At 35.3% G+C, this 15,446-nt stretch overlaps 1 long non-coding RNA gene across 1 annotated transcript in view; it reads left to right on the plus strand.

Moving 5' to 3' along the window:
* Positions 1 to 15,446, plus strand: part of LOC111167265 (uncharacterized) — a 181,103-nt gene that overhangs the window by 108,754 nt on the left and 56,903 nt on the right. Inside the window, exon 2 of the long non-coding RNA XR_002642768.2 lies at positions 2,574 to 2,685. This is a non-coding gene — a long non-coding RNA (uncharacterized LOC111167265). The remainder of the gene's footprint in view (positions 1 to 2,573; positions 2,686 to 15,446) is intronic.

Raw genomic sequence — 15,446 nt, forward strand, 5'->3', positions numbered from 1 at the left:
GCATACGGAGCTCAGGACTTTACACATATATTGTCATAGTTTGAATCTACCCCTTTACCCCATCCTACCCGTAAATCCAGCTAATTCCTGAATGTGATTTCTGCAAGGAAGCCAATTCTGGATGAAGCTCCCCTGCTCTCACTTTCCCAGCATCTTTACCTGTCCTTTTTGGAATTTATTACATGTAAAGTGTGTAATGACACATGCTCTGTATGTATGTTTTCATCATCTCTCTCTTTCATTAGCCTGCAGTCTCCGTGGGGCGAGGTGAGGTGGACACTAGAGGCAGCCGTTTGTCTCCTTGGCCAGTGAGCGTTCAGTGTCTTGCACCCTGCCTGACACGAATAAGCATTTAGAAAATCACTTCTGAGAGAAAGAATGAATTTCTATAAAAAATGTCCTAGGTTTACAACCCATAGTTTTATGTAACACATTGCAAAGTGGGTTCTGGTGGGAGCTGGTAATATCCTTTTAAACCATGTGACTGAGCTAAATCTAGTTGAATCTTTTGTTTTTAAATCTGTGTTACATACTGTTCCTGCCACAGACTCTGCTGGAAGTCTACTGCTTGCTTGTAGGCTCACAGTCCCAATGACAGATGTTTTTTAATCTTTGCTATTTGGCTTCCAAAATGGGTATATATTACTAACTCATGTATTCTCACCAACATTTAGAAAATGACCCTGGGGGCTGTGCTCTGAGAAATCAGATACTTTCTGGGACCTGTAGCCATGGGAAAGAGGTTTTGAATGCTTTCTGGTGGGAAAAGCCATTTTATGCTTGGAACCATTGTTGAAAAGAAGATCCAATTGTGAAAAGCCACAGTTGTGTAAACTATTAAAAAATTCCAGGGAGCGACATAGATCAGGACTTTATTGTTTTATCCTCTTACTTCACGTGTGTGTGAAGGGCACACACATAGATGTGCATAAACACACAGTGTTGGTGATGTTTTCTGCTTCATTCCACATGAGAACTTAGAATGCTCCTAGAGGATGGGAAGAATCCTTTATCGATGCCTACCACATCCTACATCTCCATTGTGACACTTATCTATGTGTAGTAATAATTTATTTCCTTACCTGTCTCGCCAATTCTTTTAGAAGCAAGAAACTTTCATTTTTTATCCCCAAAACCTGGCCAACAAAAAGACAGTCCACAATAGACACTCAATTAATATTCATTGAATGTATCGCAGATTATAAATAAGTACCTATAATGGAAATAGCCTGAGCTGGAGTCAACCTTCCCTTGTCTATCTCAGCCAGGCAAAATGGAGCTCAGAAACCACTCAGGGAATTACACTGTCTTATGCAGCATCTTCTCCTTTAAAGCAACAACTAAGGTTTTCCCAAACCCAGAAAACCCCCAAAAGATTTTCCTACATGGATTTATGCCAGAACGATTCTGGTCCATTAGTTGGCAAAGAGGACTCCATAATAACTTCAGAGGGACTGTAAAATTCTATTCAGGATATAATGAAAGCTGCGGGGGATTGTGTGTTCATTTATCTTGAAGTAGGAAAGCTTGAATCCTCAAATAACAGGGTGTTGCCATATTAGCTTCCTCCAGAAAACTGAAACTTCAGCTGTGAAGAGAGCAGAATGGTCTGATTAGTATCAGAGCTGCTGGAATCTGCAAAGCCTCCGTTCTTAATTGGAGCTGCAAGATGCAGCTGATAACTTAAAGTCTCCCTCTGTGAGTTTCTGCATTCGTGGATGGATTCTGTTACTTTAGTGTTTTTGAGATTCCATATTCTAAAATCATTATTTAAAAATCTCAAATATAAGATAATACCATAGGTTGCCCTGTATGTAAGAATAAATAAATACAATAAAACAGTATATTAAAGAAAACAGAAAGAATAAAAGGAAGAAGGAAAGAAAAGAAAAAAGAATGGAAAAGAAAGGAGGGAGAAGAAAAGGACAAAGGAAGCAAGGAAGGAAGGGAACTATTAGAATATTTGATAGACCTCCTCCACAACGCAGATGTTTTTGTATGTGCAGTATTTCAGTGTCCTTCCTAGGTACATACAATGCCTTTCTTTTTTATTAGCACGGCTGCCGCTGCTGTTGCTTGCAAAGAGGTTCACAAATCAAAATAGACTCAGTTAGCTTTTCAATAATTCTAAAATATGGGGGAACACTGCCAGAGAAGGACAGCACTCCAGTATCCTAAACAAGGAGTCTTGTTAGCAAAACAAAGTATGAATTGCTTAGAGATAATCCCCCCGGGTGGTAATTCCACTGGGTGCCTTCTGTGGCGGCACATGCTCTTTCTCCTCTACGGAGCAATGCCATAGAACAGGCTATGTCAGAAGAAATAGGAAAAAAGTTGCTTTCTTGAAACATTTCTTCTTCTAGATTTTTCTTTATGTCCACATGATTCATACCTCTTGGTTCTTAGCCTGGAGCACGTAGTGCAACCAGGAAATGAGGAAGCTAGAGCTGGCTGTGAATAATGAATGGGCCACATCAGCAAAAGTCTATATACACACTCAGTAGCAAAGGCGGGTGCAGAGTTGCAGGCCAGCATTTTTATGAATTTTTTCCATTCTCCTCTTTCTCTCAAAGGAAACCAGGAAAACAAGAACTAGCAAGAGCTTGACAAACGCCTGGCTTTGAATTGGAGACCATTCGCCTGCCTATTGCTTCATTCCTGGAAATTTCACTGCAACTAACTAAGGTACGTGGGAAAAAAACAGAAACTTTGATATGTTTTGTTGATGAACTTGTGATATGTGGAAGAAGAATGCATTTGTGCGGAAAATTGGAGGACTGTATCTCTTACTTCAAAAGAATGTTTAGTATTTGTCATGTCTTTTGAAATTATTACTAGTATTAACGCCCTCGACGTGCTAGTTTAGTTGATGGGGCACTGGCCACTTATATAACATTTTGCTTCCTCCCACTCTCGTTTTGTACTTCATCAAATCCAAAGTTGTCATGGTTCGTTATCTGTAGATGACCTTGAGCAGCCTTGCATTCTAAAAGAATATGCCATAGCATCTGCCTCTGTGCTTTTGTGCCCTGCTGTACGGATGATATTTTAGCAACAATATTGGGTAAGGGGTGGGAGTGGAGGCAGATTTGTCTCAGGCTGATGTTTCTTTGTGCCATACTATGCCTTACTCTTTCCTATATGCCTAATTCAACAATGAAGTACATATATCACATTGTGACTATTACCTATGTTAGAGTACATAATCGGGGTTGTAAAGTATCTGCTTGAATGTCCCAACTAATGAATTCCATCAAATTCAATTGTCATTCTTAGACTCTTCATTAACCAATCAAATTGCTTCTTTGTTCTGTCATTTCTAACACCCTTTCCCTCGGCATAACCACAATTCTCTGAAGTAAATTGGAGGTGATTAAATTATCTCACTAATCATTATTGGGAGTCTCATGTTACTGAAGTTTTGGATTTCTAAAGAATCGTCTTTCACATGATTCTCATTGTATATAGGAGAAATAATGTTATAGTATGAGGCTGTGTCTTGAACTTTATTCTGCTATTTGCATCTTAGTTTCTTCCTGAGGAAGTTGGCTACAATAGTAGGTCTCTGATCCTAAAATCATACAGAAATAAACCAACTATACACTCCTATAAATTCACCATCTTATTAAATAAATCTGTCCAGTAGGCTTGTGTTGTAACACAGTTCTTCACCTTTGGGGAATGAACCATTTGAATGCTGGAAGTTCCTCTTATCTCTGATGCAGTATGATTTTACAGGATCACAGTTGCTATTGCTGAAACATGTTTTTTGCTAATTTTTATAATTTCCTTACATAGATTATTAAAACAAATGAAGTGGTTCTGAAAGTGCATATTACCTAGAATCAAAAGTTTCTTTCTTAGGCAATAATTGTCAGTGCTAATATATAATGGTTATTTCAATCATTTTATAATGAAAGGCACAGCTGATGATCTGACAGTGTGGTTCTTACCATACAGTTCTTAAAATATTCCCATTTTATACTCTTCTACTTTGTATTTTAGAAACAGTTTCATCTTCTACCCTGCAAATATTTTGAGAAACATCTCAAAATGTAACCTGAAGCCAACCTAAGAAAATTTCTATTCCTGGGTTCCATGCCAGACGTACTTAATCAGAATCTTTGTGAATGGGCTTTAGAACCAGCATTTTAAATATGTATATCAGATCATCCCAATGCACTCCAAAGTTTAAAAACCACTACTCTATAATATGACAGCAAGGAAACAGCCAAGCGGAAAACATTTTAAAGCTATAGACATATAATTAATATAAAAATATTGAAAATAAATTAGGATTTTGACTTTTTTCCTACATATTTTTATTTCCTAGGAGTGTACAAAGGACTTTAGACTGTTTCTTTCCCCTTTCATTTGAGTCGTAAATATTTTGAAATTAAAAATTAAATGTTAAAGATGTTAAGGGTATGACTATCAATTGAAAAGTTTCCCAGAGTTGCCAAATAATAAATGATCTCATAGTAAAGGGTATTAAATTCATAATTTCTACAATTATTTTCACATTTAAATCTTTAGTTTTACAAAGCTTTCTAAATATCAAGTCATTCTTTCAATATTAGATATGTCTAGTAAGCATCACTTCTTTAAGAATTCCAGCCTGTACTTCTGTTATGGTTTCTACTCATACAAGTCCTGTGGGTGTCAAATTTTCAAAAGATAATTTATTGGTACAGCTAAGTAAAACCTTCTGGCTAAGGGTATCCCATTTATTCATAAGTGAGTATTTTTCTTTTATCTAATTTTAGTAAGGGAATTTCCTCATAGCTTTATTTTTAACGCAAAAATGTCAGACATTTTGCCAACTTAATAAGCCAAACTCTGAAGTATACATTTAAGTTAGAAGGGACAAAGAACTTTCTTCTGAACCATGAAACGACAGAATATTGTGATTACCTCTGGCACTGAATGAGGGCAAAAAGTAACATCAGATTTAGTAGGAAAACTGCAGAGACTGTTTGACCCATAAAATTAATTCTTGCTTCCTATCTTGTAGAATCCACTGAGACAAGGGTCTAAAAGGGGAAAATGCTCAAAATCTTTAGGTTTTCAGGTGTACTTACTTTATAAAAGTGTCCTAAAATAGTTGGAATAATTGTCTTCCAAATTCATACGAATCTTTTTATAAATAAAAATATTCTCGGTTTTCAACTGGTTTTAAAAATCACATTTACAATACAGGCAGGCACTAATTTCAATTGGATTTTATTTCAAAAGTTTAATTTATAAGTTAAATATTTAGAACCCAAAATGTTTTCACACAGAAACGATGTTATAAATGATGTTAGATGCACATTCGATTTTTTTTTAAACATGTTGGGGGTAGGAGTTTATTAATTAATTAATTTATTTTTGCTGTGCTGGGTCTTCGTTCCTGTGTGAGGGCTTTCTCTAGTTGTGTCAAGCGGGGACCGCTCTTCATCACGGTGCGCGGGCCTCTCACTATCGCGGTCTCTCTTGTTGCGGAGCACAGGCTCCAGACACGCAGGCTCAGTAGTTGTGGCTCATGGGCCTAGTTGCTCCGTGGCATGTGGGATCTTCCCAGACCAGGGCTCGAGCCCGTGTCCCCTGCATTAGCAGGCAGATTCTCAACCACTGCACCACCAGGGAAGCCCCACATTCAATTTTTTTTAATCCACAAAATTATAGTCAAATTATATGATTTGTAAAAAAAGAAAAAAAGAGCTCTAAAGTGGAAAATAGTAGAAAACAATACTATGGGATTCTAAAAAGTAAACCAATTGAACAAAATATTTTTTTAAATTCTTATTTACTTTGAATATCGACACTAAAGAAAAACAAGTTTGGTTATAAAGTAAATGAGAAACTGAAAGAGAGGGTAGGATGTTTTTGTAAAACACAGAGAAACTGGTTATAACATGAGCAGTATTCTCTTGAGCAGAGGAAAAGTAGATGGAGGGAAGAGGTGCAGCCCAGAGATAGAGCTTAAGGGGCAAGTGGTCTCAAATACAGGTTGCCAAGCAGTATTAAACTATTAAATAGACAGGATGCTCATTAATGTTCATGTTTATAGCTCAAGGAAACAGGTGCATTCAGTTATTTTTAAATGAATAGATACATATTGTAGGTACACATTCATTTAGAAAGCAGATGAATAGAGGAAGTGTTTAAGCAGAGACAGCGAGCATGAATGCTAGTTCAATGGACACCAAGGAATGATGGAAAGAGAGAACTGGTGATCTCACAGCCTTCTACCAACAGCTTTTTCTCTGAATGACTCAAGTCACCACTCAGGGTTTTATTGTACCCCACTTTCTAAGGAATTCTATCCTCTGTGTTTTTCAAAAAGTTCAGCATCATGTTCAATTGGATCAAGTTTACCTATTTGCTGCATTTACCCCTACAGGTGTTTCTTTAATTTGCCAAATATTTCTTGAATATCTACTGTGTTTTAGGCACTTTGCTAAATTTGCTACTTTTAGCCCAGACATTAGACCAAAAAAAATATTTTGTTCCATTTGAATTTTAGCATTTTCTGTTTTACTATTTCTCTTTCGTTCTATTCATTAAATTTGGATGGTTTGAAAAAACAGTCAGCACCTGTACCTGGCATGGAGGACAGGAGTCTGAATAGCCCAGGGAATGAGGCCCAAGTAAGGGCTTATCTGTCTTATTCTTCCTCTGTTCTTTGGATGTCAAGGAAGTCTTAGCAGCTCTGAGTCCCCTTTACCTTCATTTAACCTAAGGAACAAATGGTAGAGGTAGAAAAGCAAACAAACTAAAACTCTTCATTCAAAGAAAAATTGATAATTTCAAAATAAAGGCCTGTAATAGTTGACATCTCTTGTTTTGGTCAAGCCTCACTACTAGGCTAATCTGCAGTGTAAGAAACAAGAAGTTAGATGCCTTTCCTAGAAAAAGGGCCTGTAATACTTCATCAGTTCTAATTTTTAGTAAAATAAAATGTCTAAAAGAAAAGTTTCCAGAATCTCTATTACCGTTGAGGTTGAGGCACAACAGAAGTTATCATGTAGGCTCCTAAAATCCCTCTTCACTCTGGAAATTCCACTAGGAAAAAAAAAAAATGGTTCATTTTCCATTGAAGAAAGTTTTAAAGATATTTTTCAATGTAAAGCGCCCTTCTTTTCCATTCCATTCTCAAGAAGCAAGAGTAAAGGGTAATATGGAGTATTGGCAACATTCAAATGAGTCCTAGGACAGGAATGGTCAATGCCTGGGTTGAGTTATCTCAGTCTCTACTTCACAGCTTTCAAAAACTACTAGGAAAACCTGGGCTTAATGAGACAACAATGGTATTGCCACTCAGCCTTGTTTGAATTTCCCAATTGCTTTTGTTCCCTCATCCCTTTGAAGTGATGCTTCAGAATTGCTTGACCAGTCCTATATCACCAGTTATCTTCACACGTAAGCTTGTTTGATGTTTCCTACACTTAGGTTTTCAATCAGTATATCTTCGTCCTCTACTTTCCCTTAGCCCAGCAAACCTTGTTCATCGTGGAGCCTGGGTTCACACTTCCTATGCCAGTCAGCACTTCCTATGCCAGTCAATCTTCCAAGCCGTGTGTCCAGGCCCCTGTTCTATGGAGATTTCATGTTAGTGGAGAAACAAACAAGAAACAAGAAACAAACACATAAATATTCAGACCCACTAAAATAGTGATCATCCAGTAACTCTAATCATATTCTTCTCTGCATTTTTTTCCTCCAAGTTGTTTCCAGTCAATGATCCTACTCTTTTTAATCTCACTGATTCTTACTGTTGTCAGTTATGCACTAAAATCAATCTGGTCCACTTACTTTAAGTCTTTTTAGTCTTTATACCTCCTTAAATGAAATGTATAAATTTGCATATTAGATAAAGCTATATTGCCTGAGAAATCTAATCCATATAGCTAGGCCTAAGTAATGCCGCGGTGGCTACACTGTGGCCATTATGGAATCTAATACCCCACAACCCAGGCCACCAAAGGCATCATTTCTGATCCTGAGATTTTTCTTAATTACATTTCCCAGTGACTAAGTGTCCTGTTCTGGGATACATCAGAATAAATCTTTTGCTCTGTTGTTCTATCTGGCAAAGTAACTTCACTATGGATGAAATTGGACTAGCCACTTTTAAATTCAATAAGGATTGTGTGTGTGTATCTAGTCAATATAAAAGAATAGACTTTCGAGAATTCATTGTGGTAATAGGAAGGAAAATTACCTACTTGAAGATATTGGATGTAATTCAGGAAATAGATGATAAGAAAAGAATACATAGCAATTTGTGAGAATGATGCACTATTTAAGAAGAGATAAACCAATAGGCTGAAAACGTTATAGAAATTGGACATTCATTCTTAACAATTTTCTTTACACTTATTATCACTTAAAAATAAACTAATAACATTAAAATGCAATATTTAATGAGAGAAGAACCACTCTAATAATAAAAATGATTTTTACATCTGCTTATGCTGATACTTATTTCAGTTTAAAAATGTTTTATGGAGAAGTTAATACTTTTTATTGTAATTTAATAAAAGCAAAAGTTGTGTTGCTCTCATTAGTTTATTTAGGGTTGATTATCTTTTTTATTTGAAAATATTTTTGCCAATTTTAAGGCACTTAAAGAATCTTCACTTTGCCATACGTTAAACTCCCTAAGCAATGTGCAGCTAAACATATCTTAAACATATATACCCAGGAGAATAATACAGTTCACAGGAACATCGAAGAGAACTTGATAGAATCTTCTAGAAAAACTGAACCAGAAGGAAATGTATAAAATAGATGAAAGGATATTTTCAAAACCCAGTAAGAATGTGAGGTCACAGGGGGATATGTTGAAGGACATAAAATTGTTTCAGGTGCAATAATAATGAACTCCAGAAAGCTATCCTTTTCCTAACATTGTGAAATTCACACAGAACTATGTGAAGCATTGTCTCATTTCACTGTATGCATCTAGGTTAATCACTGATTACTAATTTGTTTCATATCTGAGATGAAGCATTTACCACCTCTTGTTCATACATACATATCTATAGTATTATCACTATAAATATTTCTAAATATGTAGATCAACAGCACATTAAAACCCTGAAAATCCTCAAGCGTCAGAAAAGAAGGAGAGCTCGAAGGCAGAGTAGAAAGACGAAGAGCTGATGTCATGACTGAGTAGGGAGAGGTCGGTCCTTTATCAAGTCTCTAATGACTACAGGACTTGGGTCTAAGCAGGTTCGAGATCTGGAACTGAAATTCTCACATAAATTCAGGATCGGCGAAGAGCTGCTTCCTTCTTGATGAAGCAGCAAGAAAATTGCACCCACTGATCCAGGGAAGTGAGTAGAGCTTATCTGCCTAGGAACCTAGATGAAATACAGGGAAAAAAATAGTTCTACTGTGACAAATCAAATCACCAGGCTTTGGCATATGTCAGTATGGGGCTTGAATGTATATTATTCACAGTGCATGAATCCTCCAAATGTAATTTATATAAACTAATGGGAACCTACAATTCTGTATGGAAACATGTCTGAACCAGGACACACAGTACTCTTTAAGAAAAAAAAAAAAAACTAAAATGAGTTTACAATTAAATGAATAATGATAAAACCACACATGAGAATTATCCAACATAGCAAAGCATAATGAGGCACCATAAGCAAGAGCATTCAAATCCTAAAGTTTTGAGATAGCTTAACAATATGAAAAAAAGCATAAACGAATCATTTAAAAAATTATAAAAGTAAAGAAGGAAGAAATAGAAACCAACAGTAAGACACTATGAAAACAGATTAGCAGATCTGAAAAAGAACCAAATACTCATAGAAAAGAAAAATATAGTTTTCAAATTAAAAAATTTAATGAAAACTTTTAGGATGAAAAGAGAAATGACCTAAGATGATATTAATGGACTGTGAATTACATCTGAAGAAATTTTCTAGAATGAGCACAGAATGTTAAGAGATGGAAAACTTAAGAGACATAGAGGAATAAAATGAGAAAGCACACCAATATCTATTAAGAATTCTAGATGGTTAGTTACAAGATAATAGCCGAGAATTTTCCATATTTGAAGAAAGCCATTAATACCATATAGAAAATCATTCCCAGCCACAAACCAGATAAGGAAAAACAAATTCAAACATAAACATTTTACCAAAGCCACAGAACTCCAAAGATAGTGCAAGATCTTAAAAATCAATTAGAACGACCAACATATAAAGGAGCAAGGAAAAAATAATAGATATCTCGTCAACTACAATAGACAAGATGACAGTGCAAAAAATAATTTCATGTGTTGAAGGGAAATAACTAGCAAGTTCCATATTTATATTCCATATTTATATAAACTATGAATTGATTTTGCTGTCATTATTTTTCAATAATGACAGCAAAATCAATGTACTTTTTCAGAAAATGATTAAAGAAGTTCACCACTCATAAATAATTTTGAGTAACAAAATATATATTATCTGCATTTTGGTGAAACCCTGGTTTTCACCCTTGAAAACTTGGTTATTCTAGGATTCACTAAACTAAAAAGACATCACTGGGCTTCCCTGGTGGTGCAGTGGTTGAGAATCCATCTGCCAACGCAGGGGACACAGGTTCGAGCCCTGGTCTGGGAAGATCCCACATGCCGCGGAGCAACTAAGCCCGTGTGCCGCAACTACTGAGCCTGCACTCTAGAGCCCGCGAGCCACAACTACTGATTCTGCGTGCCACAGCTACTGAAGTCCGCATACCTAGAGCCCATGCTCCACAACAAGAGAAGCCACTGCAATGAGAGGCCCGTGCACCACAACGAAGAGTAGCCCCTGCTCATGGCAACCAGAGAAAGCCTGCACACAGCAACCAAGACCCAACGCAGACAAAAATAAATAATAAATAAATAATAATTTTTTGAAAAGACATCATCAATAGCGTATTGTTACAGACCAAGTTCATTGCTGACATATCTTTATGTGTCAAAAGGTTGAAATTTTAATAGCATAAGAGAGGTGCCTTTTTGATAGATAGTTAAGTAGCCTAAAATACAGAAACTGCACTGTCCTGATCATTTACTTCTTCAGTTAGCTAGTATGTAACATTGCCATTCTTCTGAACAGGAACTTCAAATGTAAAACCTTTATGTTCTCCTAAAATCATTGTTATCATTCTCGACCCATCATTAAATGTAAACTATTGCATTTCAAAATGCACATCCAGACATTTAAATGTGTACACATGTAAATGCTTATCTTGCTCAACTATTCTGTAATAGTGTGAGAGATATATAAATAATCAACAGTTAAACCTATAAACCATCTTTGTGCCAAGCACACTTAGTAATTATAGAATAGCTGAGCTAGAGATAAAAAAGACTGTAGGGGTAATTGGAGTAAGTTCTTGTCAGACAGCTTATGATAATTAACAACTTCTTCATGTAATAAAGTGACTCTGTGAAGAAGATGGAAGGGCACTAGGAACTAGCATAGGAACAGACCTAATGACTGAGGGGTTTAGCAAGAGTGTGGTTTTACCCAGGACAAAGCCTTAAGAACTAGAGACAGACCAAATACTAAGACAAAGAAATTTGCATTAGTAACTTATCTACCCCTTAAATTAGATAAAACATTCACAGATCAATTATACCCCTACTTGTGCCTGTGATGTTTTCTTATGCCCTGGACAGAATTTACTAAGATAATTAAAAACTCAGGGCATCCTATCCATACAATGATATATAAACATTCTCATTCTATTTAATTCTTGAAGCTAATGTGTTTATTTATTATGATGATCAGAAATTAGGAAACATAACGGATGAATTTAATAGGAAAGTATTAAAACATATTCATGAAAGGAACATACTACAAAGACGAATTAAAATTTGCTATCAAATATGTAGAAAATTAGATGGAGTTTTTGGTTTAAAACAGCTGAAGAGCTGGCAATATGCTACTATTAAAAACCAGCATTATTCTAAGATATTCAAATAGAAACATAAGAATATTGCTGGACAGATCACTGTATTAGAGAGCCTAGTTCTAATTTAGATCCATAATTGAAACACAACATCAAGAACTAATACAAGGACTGACATATACACACTACTATATAAAAAACAGATAACTAATAAGGACCTACTGTATAGCACAGGGAACTCTACTCAATACTCTGTAATGGCATATATGGGAAAAGAATCTAAGAAAGAATGGATGTATCTATATGTATAACTGATTCATTTTTCTGTACACCTGAAACTAACACAACAGTATAAATCAACTCTGATCTAATAAAAATTTTAAAAATAAAGATTTAACAGAGGGAACTATATTCATTATCCTGTAATAAACCATAATGGAAAAGAATATGAAAAATAATATATTTGCATAACTGAATCACTTTGCTGTACAGCAGAAACTAACACAACATTGTAAATCAACTATACTTCAATAAAATATATTTAAAAATAAAAGAATTAAAATAAATTGAGAAACAGCAACAAAACTAAAATTATTTAAGGTTTGAGACATCACCTTGTCAGAAAAGACTAAAGAAATTTCAAGATGTTAAAATGAGAAAAAGAGAAGCATCAGATGTGGATTTAAAGTAAATATAGGCCATTACAAGAAAGGTCAGACACCAAGGCCCAAAAGGGAGAAAAGTGTTTAAATTGTCGGAAAGAATAGCAGATGAGATGATGTGATGTTCTACAGAAGAGAATGTTGAAATTCTGTTCTTGAATTTATTGAAAAGACAGAAATTTGTCTTTTGTGAAAAATTTTATACAGTTCTGCCTGACAGTAAAGAAATACATGTTTATAACACTTCCCAATTCTCGTATATGTATATTGATAGATAAGTTTTGACACTGTATTTGGAAGGCTTAGGGTAATCAACCCAAAGGTTTCCTGAAGTAGAAGCACAACATTACAATTTTCTAGGTGATAAGTTATTTTATGACTTTGTTATTACATTGAATGAGCAACAGGAGAGTCCAAAAACATAATCTTCCCCCACCCCCAAAAAAAATCCGTTTCCAAAATAACTCCTGTCAAGATGGCAGCCAAGTCCAGAGAATGACCAGATTAATCGTTTGGGTTTCGTGGTTGTTTTGATGTTGTATAGAAGGAGAAATGATCATTCTGTGATGGTATTCAAGGAAGTGCTCCTACAGAGATAGAGTCATCCGCTCACCATCCCTCACAAACCCCCTTCATAAAATGGGAACATTCCAGGTGGAGGACAGATAATAAATTCTGTATGTTATTTTAGAATTTTTAATTCTAAAAATATTGGAGGTTTTTATGTACTGCTGTTTTACTTCTGAGTATAAATGTAAGGAAATTGTTTTATAATTTAGACCCTTGAATAAGGCTTATAAACTGATATATGGTCATTATGCTTCAAGTTTATTTTGGATGCAAAATGTCTTACAGAATCTACTGAAATCAACAAAGGAAATAATTTCAAAAAGTGTTCATCCAATAGAAATTCTCTGTGGTTAGGAAAATTTACATTAATCTATTTTTACTTACCGACACCCTCGTTCTTTTCTTTATAAAAGCACCTTTGGGGGAAGGAGAAAATTTAAAAGAACACAAAGGGAGGAAAAATTACATAAAACTTTAAAAATTGTATGGACTCCTGCCTGCTTTTCACATGGACTACTGTCTTACACTTATTTAATCTTCTCTGATTGCATTATGTTGTGAATGGGCAGGGTAGTGTTTTCCCACCAGTTTCTTTTATACAGGCAAGAATTTTCAAACCAAAAATCTAACAGTTTGTGTTTTTATTTTATTAATTAATTTATTTATTTATTATTTATTTTTGGCTGCATTGGGTCTTTGTTGCTGAGCCAGCGTGGATTTCTCTAGTTGCAGCGAGTGAGGGCTACGCTTCATTGCAGTGTGCCGGTTTCTGATTGCGGTGGCCTCTCTTGTTGTGGAGCTTGGGCTCTAGGCGCGCGGGCTTCAGTAGTTGTGGCTTGTGGGCTCTAGAGCGCAGGCTCAGTAGTTGTGGTGCACAGGCTTAGTTGCTCCGCGGCATGTGGGATCTTCCCGGACCAGGGCTCGAACCCGTGTCCCCTGCATTGGCAGGTGGATTCGTAACCACTGTGCCACCAGGGAAGCCCAGTTTGTGTTTTTATACTGAAAGAAATGTCTCTGGTGAATAGGGAAGATGATTTATATGCATACATCTGACCTTATAAAAAATAATCTTTGTTTTTCCCATAAAGTTGAATTTATATTGCTATCATTTATTCCAGTTTCTTTTTATGTATCTCTAATACACCATTTAGTTTGTAGATCTTTGATACTTTAGAACATATGACAGTTTAAATAAATCTATTGTATTTTTCCAAAATTTTTTTACGTTTGTAGTTTTTCTTTTTCTAAAAAATGAAACAAATAGTTAATTACATGGTTACAACAATTTTTGCAAAGTTTCAGCTAACACATTGTAATGACTAAAAATTGCCTCTGCCTGTTATTTATTGTTCAGAAAGTAAAATTTAATTGTATTGATTAACAGTTCTATGAAGAGTAAAAGTTATTAGGTTTCTAATACTTACAGTTCTTTTTTATATATAATGAAATTCAGATTTCTTCTAAAAGGGAAAAATCACTCTTCCACAGTAAGAAAGGCTTTCTATTCGTATCCTGAAACTACATTTTTTAGCTTGTGGAATATAAATCATCCACTTGCTTGGTATGAACGCAGAAATTTAGTTCACAAAACTGAATATATATTTGTTCATATGTCTCTTTATAATAAGATTCTGGACTGTGATGAGTGGTTTTTCCTTCATGTTTTCCATACACACATGAAGGATTAAATACATAGCTTTCTTTTTTCCAAAAATGCCATCAGCATTATCAGTTTCTGAATATAGGTGGAAAACTGCCTCAGTGTTTCTGATATTTCTTTTTTCAGAAAAAACCACAATGCAGAATGAATAAATACTAAAATTTTATAAAGTGTGATCATGAAATAACAAAACTTCTTTTTTTCAAAAAAGCTCATGTACTGAAATTTATATTCAAATGAATGTCGTCCTTCACTGTGGTCACCTTGGATTTCAGAAATGCTGCTGCTCTTCAGAGTATTTTGTTAACACGTTTTGGGGTCTGTCTTTAGAGCCAGTTTGTGCACCAGGAAGCATTCCTCAAAGAACACTAGGAAGGCAGACACCATCCATGTCTGCTACAGGAGACATTGGCTTTAAAGTCACATGATCATGGCAAATGTGAAGGCAGACTTTCTGAAATGTATGTTTCTTCCTTTCTTTCTTTCTTTCTTTCCTTCTTTCTTTCTTTCTTTTTCTTGCTTTTGTGAATATATTTATTTACATTTTTCAAAAGCACTAAGTCTACAGCCCTAAGATACTCAGAATGACTTTCTGTGCTTCCTTTGACCTGAGATGTTTCTTTTAATAAGTTTGTGCCGTCTTCAAGCAAAATAGG

This window comes from Delphinapterus leucas, chromosome 11, assembly GCF_059928025.1.
Source record: "Delphinapterus leucas isolate spDelLeu-1000000601 "Yukka" chromosome 11, BTC_Dleu_Yukka2, whole genome shotgun sequence".
Taxonomy (NCBI): Eukaryota; Metazoa; Chordata; class Mammalia; order Artiodactyla; family Monodontidae; genus Delphinapterus; species Delphinapterus leucas.